Source organism: Nomascus leucogenys, chromosome 5 (genome assembly GCF_006542625.1).
Source record: "Nomascus leucogenys isolate Asia chromosome 5, Asia_NLE_v1, whole genome shotgun sequence".
Lineage (NCBI taxonomy): Eukaryota > Metazoa > Chordata > Mammalia > Primates > Hylobatidae > Nomascus > Nomascus leucogenys.
Window position 1 is genome coordinate 108,906,958 of NC_044385.1, and position 13,100 is coordinate 108,920,057.

The 13,100-nt window shown below is 33.7% G+C and overlaps 1 pseudogene; it reads right to left on the reverse strand.

Moving 5' to 3' along the window:
- Positions 1-12,246: 12,246 nt before the first annotated feature.
- Positions 12,247-12,346, reverse strand: LOC115835264 (annotated as a pseudogene).
- Between the last annotated feature and the right edge of the window lie 754 nt (positions 12,347-13,100).

Here is a 13,100-nt window from a genome sequence, read left to right on the forward strand (position 1 = left end):
AGCCAGTAGTCTGAGTCCTCGCACCATAGAAATGTGCCCGCTTGCCCACCAAGCAAACACTCTTGTTCTTGCCCACTCTGCCCTTTTGCCAATTCTGCCTCTGGTTTCTGATGATGTTAGAACTGTTTCACCCTCATTCTACCCAGTGTGACTCCATGCCTGTCTTAGGCAGTAGCTTTACCCAGTGAGACATGTCCCAGCTTCCATCATACATGCTCTCTGAGGGAAAGGTGACTGAGTCAGAGGAAGCTCTTCAGGATACTCTCCCCAGCTTTGTTGCTAATCCAGGGCCAATAATCTTTGCCATGGATTATGTGAAAAGATCCATGCCACTGCCTTTCAAGAGCAAGCTGAACAGATGAGGGCTTCTTCCCTCCCACTGCCAGTCTCTTGCCCCATCAGGTCCTGAGCAGCTGGGCCTGAGAGATTCAAAGGACCACCTGTCCTATCTCTTTGCACAGTAGAAGTCTAGGAGTTCCATCTGTGGTCCCTTTTCTGTAAATTTCTACCTCATCCTTCCTTCTATTCTGCCAGCTGTTTTACTTACTATTAGATTTGAACTATTTATGTAAGGAGATAATATGTAAATCCATCTATTATATATGTATGTAGATAGATAGATAGATAGACATATAGATAGATAAAACAAAGTTGCCATTATTAGTTTAAATAAAGTGTTATCCATTCTTTTTTTGTGAACATAAAAGTTCAATTATACAAATTATAAAACTAACTTTATGTGATTAATTTTATAACTGTCACTAAGGATCAATATGCTATTATGTTTTTCCATTCGCCATTTTCACTCAATAAGCCTTGCTGGTTTTTTTTTCTTTTATCTTTCAATTTCCAGGTCAAGTTCTCATTTTCTCACGTTGTGTCAGCCTACCCTGATTGTTTTCTTGTTTTTTATACAGTTCTTGCTGATTAATTTTTTATTACCATCTTTGAGTACATGTAATTAGCTAAGGTAACAATAATTAAGAATAGATCACTGTGAAAAATAATGAAATTATATTTTATGGTTTCCTCTCCTTTCTTAGAGCTGTCATTATTATTATTGCTAAATGTTAAGGCTCACTGTCTGAGCCTTTAATTAGGAAACTTCCCCCAAAGCTAATATTAGTCAACATTAAAACACATGGTGCTTCTCGAACTTCAGCATCAAAAGAAATCAATAATTTACCCTGAATGACATCACTACTCATCATCAGGCAGGAAATGTCTGGTTTTACTGCTCTCTGTGTGGATTGTGGCACTGAACTACTAAATCATGGTCACCTTAGGTTATATGCCTTTTTGTTTTTTTTAGAACAACACATTAAGCAATTCAGTTCAAATTATATGTCACTCTAATTGGAACTGGAGAGCAATGAACTTTTCTGTGGCAAAATGTCATGTACTTTTTTCTTTTTACTCATCAAAGGGAATTTTGTCAAGAGAAGACTAGAACTTCATATAAATTACAATTGTTGCTATTAATGGTCTCTGTCGTAATTAGCTTACGAACTACTTTAACTATGACTAAAGAACTAGGAAATTCAATAACTAGTTACTATTTTGCCACTTGACATAGTATCACTTCTCATGAGTCAAGATCAGTGCAAGTTCTAATACAAATAAATAGATTTTTCTCCATTATATAAAAAAGAGAAAAGTATAAGATGTCCTTTTTCTCACTCTAGCATCAGTTTCCTTAAACTCAGATTAATGACAACGACTATGTTTACAAATTATAAATAATTATAGGACATAAGACAGCACCATAAGTTTCATACCACAGAACTAAATAACAGACAAGAAGTTGCATAAGCAGAATTTATATTATCTTCCTCCACATGCATAATTGGATACATTCCCTGGCTCTATTGTAAATTATAATTCAACATAATTCAGTTAAAAAACAGTAGATTTATCTATTTATTTCTCCTTCTTTTTCTTTCTCTGTCCATTTTCTTCTTTCAATGTAACATCAAAAAGTGCTGAATTATTGAATTTTGGTAACAAGCTAGAAAAATATCCAGGAGTTAGTAAATTGTCAAAAATAAAATATAAAATAAGGTATTATAGAAATGTGATAGAAAAGAACCATGAAATGTCAGACATTTTTGATAATCGAAGGGACATTTCAATTTAAAATTGAATAAACACATGTGAAAAACAAAGTATGAGATTTTGTTGTACTGCTAAATATATAGGAGAAGCCCCGGATAAACTGATTTATAAAGTAACAGCATGTATATACATATATTACACAGAGGTCAAAGTCAGAACATACTTCAGTTCTCTGTTAAATATTATTTCATATTTATATCAAAACCCTCCACATTATCAACTTAACAAGTTACTATATAAGGAATATATGTGTTTTACAGCTGATAGTCTGATACTTAATTGGAATTATAGTTGCTGAGGTCCAGTATACAGTTAAACATTTTGAGACATATAATTTAATCTGTGTACTTTAAGAAAATATAGGTAAAAACTTACATTCATTTATTTAATGAATACATATTAATCATTATCTTTGGCCAAGTTATGTGTAAGGGGTAGCAGTTAACAAAATGTCAAAATGCCTTACCCTTAGCAGGATGGATAGATATTTAATAATTTAATAATCAATTGAACAGTTTATATTTTGATTAGAAGTGTGATGCAGTATTTATCAGAGAAGTTTAAGTTTATGAAACAGTGTATAATAGGGATATGAAGTTATCCTAAAGGTCAGTGAAAAGCTCTCTTAAGAAGAGCTGATTTACTCTGAAAACTCAAGAAAGTGAAAGAGTTAACTTACAAAATGATAGTGATTAATTGAGTAAGGGAAGCACATGTGTGTACAAAAATCCTGGAAATACAAAGTTGAAAAGCAAAATCCCTGAGGAAGGAAAATATTCTATTTATTACAGGAATTGAATGAAAGTCAATATGGCAGTTGAATACCTGTAAGTTGCTGATAGTGTGATGCTGGAATAGACTAGAGAGACAGAAGCTAATTATTCAAGGGACCACAGGGCATGTTGATAATTTGTTCTTTATGCTAAGAACAATGTGGGGGAAGGTTTCATACTAGTCAGAGTTCTTCAGGCAGCTGACTTAAACACACCTCAAACTAAGTGTATGGAGAATGTATAGACTCACATTACTGAAAAGTCTATGATTTATATCTTATTGTGATAGATTGAATACACAAATGGACAATAGCCAGACCATATATAAAAATAGAACTCTGCCCCATAACCTGCATCTACCTATCCAGGAAACCCTTTATTTAAAGTCACCAGCCCAGGAGGCCAGCCTGCAGTAAGTTTTGCAGACAGCCATATTGCTATCTCTACTGACAGTCTAGGACAATAATCCCTGTAATAACAGGCTCCTAACAGTCAAGACTTCATGAGTCACTAGCAACTTCCCTATTTTTTTGTGCCTGCTTCCAACTTAAAAACAACTAGGGATATCTAAATATGCACCCCAATGAATACCCTAGCCATTACAATTCTCTGCTATTAGTTAGCCTGCCTACATTTCCCTATGCCAACAGCCTCCAACTTGGGCATACTGAAGCCTTCCTTTTATCCCATTATAAAACTTTCCCACCTCTCTACCTACCTTTGAGTCTCTGCTGAAATGCAAGTGAAAGCTCTGACTACCTTGGTACGAGTTCAGAATAAATAACTTTTGCTTGTTCTCATTTGATTGGTCTTTATTTCCACAACCAAATTAAAACACTCACAGAAGCTATTAGTCATCTCTCGCTCCTTCTTGCTATATATATCCAACTCCCAGGTCAACTTTCCTCTATTTTATTTTCTTTCTTAAGATAATGATGTCCACAAGCAAATCAAGGTTTATACCATGCTACAGAAGGAAATCGCAGAGAAAAACAAAAGTACGTATGGTATAGACAGATGTAGAAAAATGTCCAGGGAGAATCTAGTCCCATCTTAGAGTACAGGTCCATTTCTGCATCAATAATTGGTTCCAAGTGGGCGAGTTCATTGGATTTGTTACTGGACTCCATAAGATTACTTTGGGGCAGAATTGTCTAGTTGCACTTTTATTTTAGATAAACAACAAATACTTTAAAATACAATAATGGCCCATGGAATAATATATGAAAATATTTACTGTTTGACTCAGATTGAAATTACCTGGGCATCTTGTGTATTGTGTGGTAACCCTCCTGGTACGGCAGTGAAGGCAAAGCCTCCAGCCAGGTGTGAGGTTGTTCAGGGACACACCCAGAAAGAAAACATATTCAGCTGAAAACAGTAAGAGATGCCACTAAATATTTTAAACTAAAACAACAAAAAATTAAGATAATTTGAAAAATATAAGCCTGTTTGTTATGTTGCTGGGAAATTAGAATAAATAAGAGAGTGTAGAATTATCCTAGTGCAGCTGATGAGATTGTATATAGGTGGTTTCAACTGGAATGATGGTACAGGTATTAAAACAAATACATTAGACATGGGTAATAGAATGAATAGAGGTTTGTAATTGTCCATTGTTAGTTAAAGAAAGTAAACTTTATAAGATTACAATTAAGCTGCTAGAATTTTAAAAAAAACTTAGCAGGTGTAATGGATTTAAGGTTACTTTGTAAATTTAATTTTATTTTTATTAATCAAATATAAACAATTCAAAAATAAAGCTTAAAGCAATGATATTTAATTCACCACATGACTGAAACATTATAATCACCACATGACTGAAAATAAATTTAATAAAATCTGGGTAAGATCTCTACACAGTAAGATATAAAGCTATTGAGAGTAGTTGCTGAATACCTGATTAACTACAGGCAAACACTCTATTGATTAGAATATAAATATGTAAAGTTGAAAATTTCCCCACATTTGTATATAAATATGTTGCAACCACAATTAAAATCCTCGCAAGTGTTTTTGTAAAAATGCCTAAGTTGGTTCTAAAATAAATATGGAAATACAAAGCGCCAAATATAGCCAAGGCAATCTTGGAAAGGCACATGGTAGTTGAACATACTTTACCTTATTCTAAGACATGTATTAAATACCTTCAGAGATTTGGCATTGATAAAAGGATAAACAAAAAGACAGTGAAACAGAATTGAGTCTCAAAGCAGAACAAAGTACATACGCCTAGTTATTTAAACCAAAACAGACTTGCAGAACAAAGTTAACACCATTCTTTCCAATTAAGGGTTCTGGCTCAATAAAAGTTCATTAAAGAATATCTGTACGAAAAACATGAAAAAATAGGACCTTTCTTTCATCACAAAGTCAAGGATAACAAGCAGACTTACAGACTGTAGATGCATATGTGAATGAAAAAAAAAGGAAACGACTGATGGATAATAGATTAGTATATAACAATTACATTTGTGTTAGGAATGATTCTTAAATAGAACACAAAACGTACTATGAATGAAATAATTTAGAAGTCTGACATATTAAAATTAAGAAATTCTCTATTAAAATATCACATTAGCAACTAAAGTTATATAAAACAGAATTTTAAAGACAGAAAATATTTGAAACACATATATCCAACAACAAGCTTATGCTAATACATTTTTAAGACCATAGAAAATGGAATGATGGAAAGTATTCTGTTTTAAGTGAAGTGATACAATAGTAACTCTAAGTAGACTGTAAAAAGTTATGAATGCATATCAAAATTCCTACAGCATCACAAAAATATATAAGCTTACATAACAAACAATAAATACATTAAAATTAAATTCTAAGAAACTCAATTCAAAAGAGATAGGTAAGTAGAAACAGAAGAGTAAAAATTAGAGTGAATAAATAGAACACAAATACTAAAAAGATAGACCTATATCCAATTATTTCAATAATTGTATTAAATGTTGCTGGACTAAATAATCCAGTTAGTTATTATTACATATTACACTCAGGTAGCACCAATGGCCTCCTTTTTTTCCATTACTTTTTTCCTTCCTTCAATATATTACAATGTTTGTAATGAAGATATTTATTTGGAACAACTGAAAAAAAGAAAAACAATTACCCAGCCACTTATACTATTTCACTGTCTATAAAACAATTATTTATACAACTTTAAGCACAATGGAAAAGCAAAAAAACTTAAGTTTAAAAACTAAACAACACTTGCATCAAACAGGCAGCATATATCCCCCAAATTCAAAGTCAATTGCTTCCTCCTCTGCAGTTATGCAAAAACTTGAGTGATTTACATTTTTGTTAGTCAAAATACAGTAAGCAAATAATGTACTTTGCTTAACAAAATACGATGTGGATGAGTAACAGAATTTTGTAGAGAATCACAAGAATCTAGAACTAATCGTCATGTGATTATCATGAAACAGTTGTGAAGATAAGCCTGTCACTGGGCATAGAGCTATCTCATCTGTTCATCTAACCTGGAGAAAACCTCTTATTTGAATTTCTTCTCAAATTTTGTTCTTTTATATAGGAATTATATCTCCTATACTGATAATATAAACACTAATTTGTGCTGATTCTCCTGCAATTCCTTCTTCCTCTCTCCAAGTGCTTAGTGAACATCATCGTCAGACATAAACTAGGCCTTAAAATTCTTATTCAAACTTTGAATAAGTAATTATCTTCTTTAGGTAAAACACATAGTCTTTGAGATTTATCTGTTTGATGCTTTTGGAGATTCTTTATGGTGTAAAATATACATATACATAAAAAAGGAACTGCTTTAGTTTGAATTTCTCAATGTTAGCTTCTCGAGATAAAAGACAAAGAAAAATGTATGACTACAGTCATACTTCAGAGATACTGCACGTTCTGGATGCAAAATCTTTGAAGTATGACTGTAGATAAAGCAATAAAACAAATATTGCAATAAAGCAAATATTGCAATAATGATAGTCACACTTTTTTTGTTTCTCAGTGTATATAAAACTTAGGTTTACACTATACTGTAGTCTAGTAAGTGTGCAATAGCATTATTTTATGGCTAAAATATGCTAACAAGCATGGTCATCTGAGCCTTCAGTGAGTCCTGAATTTTTGTTGGTGGAGGACTTGTCTCAATGTTGATGACTACTATCTAATAAGGATAGTGGTTGCTGAAGGTTGAAATGGCTGAGGTAATTTTTAAAATAAAACAATGAAGTTTGTCCCATTGACTGACTCTCCATTTCATGAAAAATGTATCATGCACTGCTGTTTGACAGCATTTTACCCAGAGTAGAACTTCTTTCAAAATTGGAGTCAATCCTCTCAAACCCTGCACTGCTTTATCAATGAAGTTTATGTAATATTCTAAATCCTTTGTTATCATTTTAACAATGTTCATAAAATCTTCATTGGTTAGATTCCATCTCAAGAAATCACTTTCTTTACCCACCCTTAATATGCAACTCCTTGTCATTTCAAGTTTCATAATGAGATTGCAGCAAATCGGGCACATTTTCAGGATCTAATTCCTAATTCCAGTTCTCTTGTTCTTTCCACCACACTGCAGTCACTTTCTCCACTGAAGTCTGAACACCCCAAAGTCCTCCATGAAGGTTGGAATCAATTTCTTCCAAACTCCTGTCAATATTGATATTTTGAACTACACCTATGAATCACCAGTGTTCTTAATGGCATCTAGAATGGTGAATCTGTTCCAGAAAATTTTCGATTTACTTTTCCTAAATCTGTCAGAGGAATCACTATCTATGGCAGCCATAGTCACATGAAATGTCTTTCTATAATAAAACTTGAACATCAAAATTACTCCTTGATCCATGAGCTATGGAATAACTGGGGTGTGAGCTGGCATGAAAACAGCACTGACCTCCTTGTGCATCTCCAACAGAGCTCTTACGGGACCAGGTGATGTGAATGAACAATAATATTTTGAAAGGAATCTTTTATTTGGGGCCGCAGCTCTCAAAATATTTAGTCAACCATGCTGTAGATCAATGTGCTGTTATCCAGACATGGTTCTTGCATTTTAGAGCATAGGCAGAGTAGATTTATCATAATTCCTTTTTTAAAAATTACATTTTAGATTGAGGGGGTACGTACACTTGTTGTTCACCTGAGTATATTGCATAATGCTGAGGTTCAGGATACAAATGACCCTTTCACCCAGGTACTGAGCATAGGACTCAATAGATGATAGTTTTTCAAGCCTCTTTATCCCTCTTTCCCCTCCCTCCTCTACTAGTCCCCAGCTTCTATTGTTCCCATCTTTATGTAGATGAGTATTCAATCTTTAGCTCCAACTTATGAGAACATGCAGTATTTGCTTTTCTTTTCCTGTGTTAATTTGCTTAGGATAATGGTCTCCAGCTGCAACCATCTTGCTGGCAAGAATGTGATCTCATTCTTTTTTATGGCTGCATTGTATTCCATGGTGGTATGTACCACATGTGCTTTTCACAATCCACTGTTTATTGGCATCAAGATTGAATCCATGTCTTTGTTATTGTGAGTAGTGCTATGATGAACATATGAGTGCAGAATCTTTTTGTTAGAAAGAAGTGTTTTATTTTGACTATATACCTGGTAATGGGATTGCTGTGTTAAATGGCAGTTTTAACTTTCTGAGAAATCTCCAAACTGCTTTCCAAAATGGCTGGATTAATTTACCTTCCCACTGGCAAGTGTATAAGCATTCCCTTTACCCCACAGCATTGCCAACATCTATTGTTTTTTGACTTTGTAGTAATAGCTATTCTGACAGGTATGACATGGTATCTCATTGTGGTTTTGAATTGAATGTCTTTGATAATTAGTGACATGGAGCATTTTTTCATATTTGTTGGCTGCTTGTTTATCTTCCTTTGAAAAGTTTCTGTTCAGTTTTTTTAGTCCATTTTTTTAATGGAGTCATTTAGGTTTTGCTTATTGGTTCGTTATGGATCATGGATATTAGGCCTTTGTTGAATGTGTATTTTGCAAGTATTTTCTTTTTCATTTTGCTAGGTTGTCTGCTTACTCTACTGATAGCTTCTCTTGCTGTGCAGAAGCTCTTTAGTTTAATTAGGTCCTGCTTGTCAATTTTTGTTTTTGTTGCAATTGGTTTTGAGGAATTAGTCATAAATTCTTTCTCAAGATTTATGTCCAGAATGGTGTTTTTCTTAGATTTTCTTATAGGATTCTTATAGTTTGAGGTCTTACATTAAATCTTTAATCTATCTTGAATTAATTGTTGTATATGGTAAAAAGAAGGGTTCTAGTTTCATTCTTCTGCATGTGGCTAGCCAGCTGAACCAGCATCACTTATTGAATAGAAAATACTTTCCCCATTGCTTATTTTTTGTTAGCTTTCTTAAAAATCAGATGGCCATAGATGTGTGGCTTTATTTCTGGGTTCTCTATTCTGTTCCATTGGTCTATGTGTCTGTTTTTGTACCAGTACCATGCTGTTTGGGTTACTGTTGCCTTGTAGTGTAGTTTGAAGTCAGGTAATGTGATGCTTCCAACTTTGTTCTTTTTGCTTAGGATGGCATTGACTATATGAGATAATTTTTTATTTCATACAAACTTTAAAATAGTATTTTCCAGTTTTGTGAAAATGATTTTGGTAGTTTGACAGGAATAGCTTTGTATCTGTAGATTCCTTTGGGCAGTTTAACCATTTTAATGATACTGATTTGTTTACGTCACTTTTTATTTCTTTTAGGAGTGTTTTGTAGTTATCCTCATAGAATATTTTACCTCCTTGGTTAGATGTATTCTGAGGTATTTTATTTGTGTGTGTGTGGCTATTGTAAATGAGACTGTGTTCCTGACTGGGCTCTCAGTTTGAATGTTATTGGTGTATAGAAAAGTTACTAATTTGTATACATTGATTTTATATTCTGAAACTTTACTGAAAGTTGTTTATCAGTTTCAGCAGTCTTTTGATGGAGACTTTAAGGGTTTTCTAGTTATAGAATCATTTCATCCATGAACAGAGACACTTTGACTTCTTCTCTTCCTATTTCAATGCCTTATATTTATTTTTGTTGCCTGATTGCTCTGGCTAGCACATCCAGTACTATTTTAAATAGGAGTGATGAGATGGACATCCTTGTCTTGTTTCAGTCTTCAAGAGGAACACTTCCCAGTTCTGCCTGTTCAGTCTGATGTTGACTATGGTTTTGTCGTAGACGGCTCATTATTTTAAGGAATGTTTCTTGGATGTTTAGTCTGTTGAGAGCTTTTATCATAAGGGAATGTTGGGTTTCTTAAAGCTTTTTTTTTTTCTGTGTCTATTGAGATGATCATATGGTTTTTGTTTATAATTGTTTTTATGTGATGAATCACATTTATTGATTTCTGTATGTTAAACCAACTTTGCAACCCAGGAATGAAGCCTACTTGTTCTTGGTGAATAAGTTTTGATATGTTGTTTGCATTTGATTTGCTAGTTATTTTGTAGAGAATTTTTGTATCTATATTCATCAGAGATATTGCCTGTAATTGTCTTATTTTTGTGGGTGATTGCCAGGCTTTGGTATCAGAGTGATGCTTGCTTTCTAGAATGAATTAGAGAGAAGTCCCTCCTCCTCAATTCTTTAGAATAGTTTCAGTATAGATTATGTCAGATATTCTTTGTAAATCTGGAAGAATATGATGGTGAATCCCTCTTTGTCTGTTTTTTTTTTTGGTTGATTTTTTTTTATTACTGATTGAATTTTAGAACTCAATATTGGCCTGTTCAGTGTTTCAATTTCTTCTTAATTCAATCTTTGAAGATTGTATGTTTTAGGAATTTATATATTTTCTCTAGATTTTCTAATTTGTGTTCATAGAGGGGTCCATAACAATCTCTGAGGAATATTTTCATTTCTGTGGGATTGCTTGTAATGCCACCTTTGTTGTTTCTGATTATCCTTATTTGGATCTCTGTTTTTTTTCTTTGATAATTTAGTTAGTGGTCTATCAATATTGTTTATTATTTTAAAAATGGCTTTTGCTTTTGTTCATTTTTTGTATGGATTTTTGCGTTTCAATTTCATTCAGTTCTCTCCTTAGTTTAATTTTCCCCTGCTAGCATTGGCGATAGTTTATTCTTATTTTGTGTCATATTTTATCATTAGTTTGAGATTTTTCTAGTTTTTTGAGTAGGTATTTGGCACTGTAAACTTTTCTCTTGACAATGCTTTTGCTGAATTCCAGAGATTTTGATGTGTTGTGTCTCTCTTTTCATTTACTTCAAATATTGTTTTTTAATTTCTGGATTAACGTTTTGTTTACCTTGAAGTCATTCAGAAGCAAGATGTTCGATTTCCATGTAATTTTGTATTTTTCAGGGATATTTTTGGTACTGTTTTCTATTTTTACTCCACTGTTGTCTGAGACTATGGTTGGTATGATTTCAAATTTTTTGAATTTATTGAGACTTGCTTTAAGATCAAGTAGTGTGGTCAATCTTGGAGTATGCTCTGTGTATAATAGAGAATAACATACATTATGTGGTTGACAGGTGAAGTATTCTATTGATGTCTGTTCTGCCCAATTTGTCAAGTGTCAGATTTACGTACAGAATTTCTTTGCTAGCTTCCTGTCTAATACTGTCAGTCAGGTGTTGAAGTCTTCCACTATGCTTGTGTGGTTGTCAAGTCTTCCATAGGTTTAGAAGTTCTTCCTTTATGAATCTGGGTGCTTCAGTATTGGAAGTGTATATATTTAGGAAAGTTAAGTCTTCTTTTTACATTGAACCTTTATCATTATGTAATAGTCTTTTTTATTCTTTATTTTGCTGTTGTTTGTTTAAAGTCTTTTGTATGTGATATAAAATTAGAGACTCTGCTCTTTTTTGTTTTCCATTTGTATGGTAGGTCTTTCTCCAACCCTTTACTTTGAGCCTATGGGTGTCCTTACTTGTGAAATTGGTCTTTTGAAGACAGCAGATGGATGGGTCTTATTTTTTTATCCAGCTTGCCACAGTGTGCTTTTTTTTTTTTTTTTTTTTTTTTTTTGAGACTGAGTCTTGCTCTGTCACCCAGACAAGTGCAGTGGCGCAATCTCGGCTCACTGCAGCCTCTGTCTCCCGGGTTCATGCAATTCTCCTGCTAATTTACGTATTTGTAGTAGAGACGAGGTTTCGCCTTGTTGGCCAGGCTGGTCTCGAACTCCTGACCTCAGGTGATCTGCCCACCTCGGCCTCCCAAACTGCTGGAATTACAGACATGAGCCACCGTGTTTGGCCCCACTCTGTGACTTTTAAGTAGGGGCATTTAGTCCATTTACATTCAGAGTTAATATTGATATGTGAGGTTTTGATCCTATTGTGAAGTTTTTAGCTGCTTGCTTTGTAATTTCTAGTAAAAATATGGAACTAATTTGTGAATCATCCTTGCTCAGGGGTCATACTAATCTTCTATGTGTCATTTCAATTTTGTTATATGTGCTGCTGAAACGAGCATGATTTAGCATAATTCTTAAAAGCCGTAGGATTTTTGAAATGGTAAATAAGCATTGGATTCAAATTTAAGTCACCAGCTGCATTAGATCCTAATAAGAGAATCAGCCTGCTTTTTGAAGTTTTGAAGTGAGGCACTGAGTTTTCCTCCCTAACTATGAAAGTCTTAGATGGCATCTTCTTTCATTATAAGGCTGCTTTGTCTACACTGAAAATCTGTTATTTAGTGTAGCCACCTTCATTCATTATCTCATGTATTTTGTATAACTTGTTGCAGTTTCTATATCAGCACTTTCTATCTCACCTTGCATTTTATGTTACAGAGATGGCTTCATTCATTAAACCTCATGAACCAACTTCTGCTAACTTCATTTGTGTGTGTGTGTGTGTGTGTGTGTGTGTGTGTGTGTGTGTGTAGGCAGCTTTCTTACCTTTCTAGGCCTTCATAAAATTGAAAAAAGTTAACCCTGGCTTTGGATTAGGCTTTGGCTTGAGGGAATGTTGTGCCTGGTTAGATCTTTTATCCAGACCCCTAAATCTTTCTCCATATCAGCGATAAGGCAATTACACTTTATCATTCATATGTCCATGTAAGTAGCAATTTTAATTACCTTTCAAAACCTTTGCCATTGCATTTACAACATGAATAACTGTTTAGCACATCCTTTCAGCCTGTCTCAGTTTTCAACATGCCTTCCTTGCTAACATTAATCATGTTCACTTTTGATTTAAAATGTGATTAACTATGACTCCTCCTC